A 2,928-nucleotide genomic window follows, 5' to 3' on the forward strand; every position below is an offset into this window, starting at 1 on the left:
TTCATGGTTGACCCCATAGCTCTTCACATGATGGTGTTAGTCTTCCCATCTAGGCAAGTAGATCACTCTAATTAGTCTCTTTTAGCTCTGGGGTTCTGGATATGAAAGATGTCAACTCAATAGCTTTTTCAGGACCTTCAAATATCTTACATTTACAGACTCTACAGATGTTTTAGGGATTTCTCTAATAATCGTGTAGGAGAGTTATCCTCATCCACATTTTCAAATGCAGAAACTGAAGCAGGAGAAAGGACAATCAACTTGCAAAAGTACTGGCAAGCAACAAAACTGGCTTTTCATTTCAAACTGCTGAAGACAGAACTATAGTTTTTATCAAAAAAGCAAATTTTTGCACAGGTAATGGGTTGTCAACAAGGTCTGACTGAAAATAATTTTTTTATTATTTTTTATTTTATTCATGTATATGTGTGTATTGCCTGCATGTAGGTAAGTGCATCCATGTCGCGCAATGCCTGCGGAGGACGGAAGAGACTGTCAGAGACTTTGGAACTGGAGTCACGGACAGTTGTTAGCTGTCATGTGAGTGCTGGGATTCAAACCCGGGGCCTTATGTAAGAACAGTCAGTGTTCTTATCCGCTGAGCCATCTCTCCAGCCCCCTGAAAATAATTTGTTTATGGTTGAGTTTTAATGAACTAAAAAAAAGGAAAGTGGACTATATTCATGAATTCATAAAAGCTTTCATTTCTTGATGTAAAAATCCTGTGGTAATCATGAACAATAGGGAAGTGGTTATATGGGCAACTGGTACCATTGGAAAGACGCTCTGAAGTTTTGATTTTTCAAAACTTATATCATCATTAACATAAGCTCAGATTAAAATTAAAAATAAGTAATTTTAAAGATCTTTCATTTAAAGAAATTTTAGTTGTTTCCTTCCCTTTTTCAGAAACAGATGTCCAAAGAGCTGATGCCAACTACACAGTATTTGCCTTCCACATGGTACCTATAATGTGATTATGAGCCTTGTAAGATGTGCAAGCTGGTGTAACACTGCCTTTCTCCTGATGCCATTCAACTAATATTTGCTTTTGTATGTAGGAAAATAAAATTTATGGAACATGGTAATGTAGCAGTTTTATTTCAAACAGCTTTCCTTTACTAGCAAGGACTAATAAAATCTTCAATAAATTGCTAGTTTACTTTGTAGAAATCTCTGCATGCCACCCCAGAATAAAGATCACGGGTGAAAAGAAAACAAAACAAGTGTGATAGAAGAAACCCAGTCTAGTCTGCTGAAGAGTAATTACCCTATTTGCATATAATTTGCATAATAAAGTGTTTGATTCCGAGGGTGAAAAAATTATGTCCAATTACAGAGTGATAGTGTCTTAATAGGATCTTGTAAGGACAACTGTCCTAAGAGATAAAAGATGAAAATTTTGTTTAATAATCATTAAAACTCTTGCAGGATTCACCTGTTTTTCAAGTATTTGAAACTTCTGCTGTTATAGCTACCCTTTTGTCTTTATCAAAAACAGGAAAGCATATTAACAATGTCAGATCTAAATAACTAGTTCAAGTCCTATCCAGAAACTCTGATCCTTTAAACCCATAAGATTTGAATGCAGAAAATTATACTTTTCTGGATTTTGACAAAAAGTATCAAAAATTCAACAGCCCAATTGCAATGGCTAGGACATTATCTAATATTAGGTTGAATAGAAGTGACGACTGGGCATTCTTGCCTTGTTCCTGAAATTGGGGGAGTAGATTAAGATTTTTATGGAAGGGTTTTTCCTGTGTGCTCTATATAATGCTGAGGCAATTTCTTTCTATTTCCTAGCTGTTCAGAGGTGGTATTTTTTAATGTAGCATGCTAAATGAAGCATTCAGCACTTTCAAAACAGTAAAAAGAGGATGAAAGAAGAATCACAGCATATCTATGCTACTTATCCTTGAGCTATTTTTGCAAGAGATAAAGATAGTAGCCAGGGCACGCTCCTAATTAGTGATAATACTACTTTAAGAATAATTACTAAAGCATCAACAGTTAATAAATATGTTGATCAACAATCTCACAAATAATGAAGATGGCAAAATATTAATCATAATTTTAATTCTTTTAAGTTTTTGTGAATTTCATATATGACTATTGTATTTGCATTATTTCTATCCTCCTCCTATATCTCCCCAACTCCCTCTGAATTTTCTGTCCTATTCTTTAATTGATTTTTGTTACACACACACACACACGATATATATAATTCACTTGAGTCCATTTACTGGTGCTCCTGTGTACCTGTGTTTAGGGTTGCCCACTCAGGGTTAGATAGCGTCTGAGGGAGTTTTGTGGAGACTTTTTTAATCATGAAAACGAATCCAATTTTGTCAAATGTATTTCTGCATAGGTTGAGACATGGTGTTTTTCATCCTTTATTCTGTAGTGTGATGTATAATATCACTTAATTTTCAAACTGTGAAATAGCTTTGCAGCACAAAGATAAATTGACTTGGTTATAATGCATGAACCTTTCAATGTGTTGATGAGTCAAATATTTTATACTAAGACTTTGTGGATGCTTTTGCCTAAAAGTTTATCAAGGGTTTTACTATGTGGCATATTTCTCTGCTTTTGGAATCAGGCTAGTATTAGCCTCCTAAAATGAATTTGGAAGTATTCACTCTTTTTTAATTTTTGTGGAAGAGTTTGAGAAGGATGAATGTTAAGCCATCTTTAAATGTTCAGAATAATTCATCAGTGAAGTTATCTGGTCTTAATAAGATGTTGTCAGTCCATACAATGTAGTATTATTAAACTTTAGAAAAGAAGAAAATAATATGTGACAACATTGATTAACATGGAGGACATTGTTCTTATAAAATTATCCAGTCATTGCCACAAATACTGTGTAATTGCAAAGAGTAAACCTCACTGATCATGTTGCATTATCCCTTTAGCATGCCA

The sequence above is a fragment of the Nannospalax galili genome, unplaced genomic scaffold, assembly GCF_000622305.1.
Source record: "Nannospalax galili isolate Female #2095 unplaced genomic scaffold, S.galili_v1.0 scaffold831, whole genome shotgun sequence".
In the NCBI taxonomy this organism is placed as follows: Eukaryota; Metazoa; Chordata; class Mammalia; order Rodentia; family Spalacidae; genus Nannospalax; species Nannospalax galili.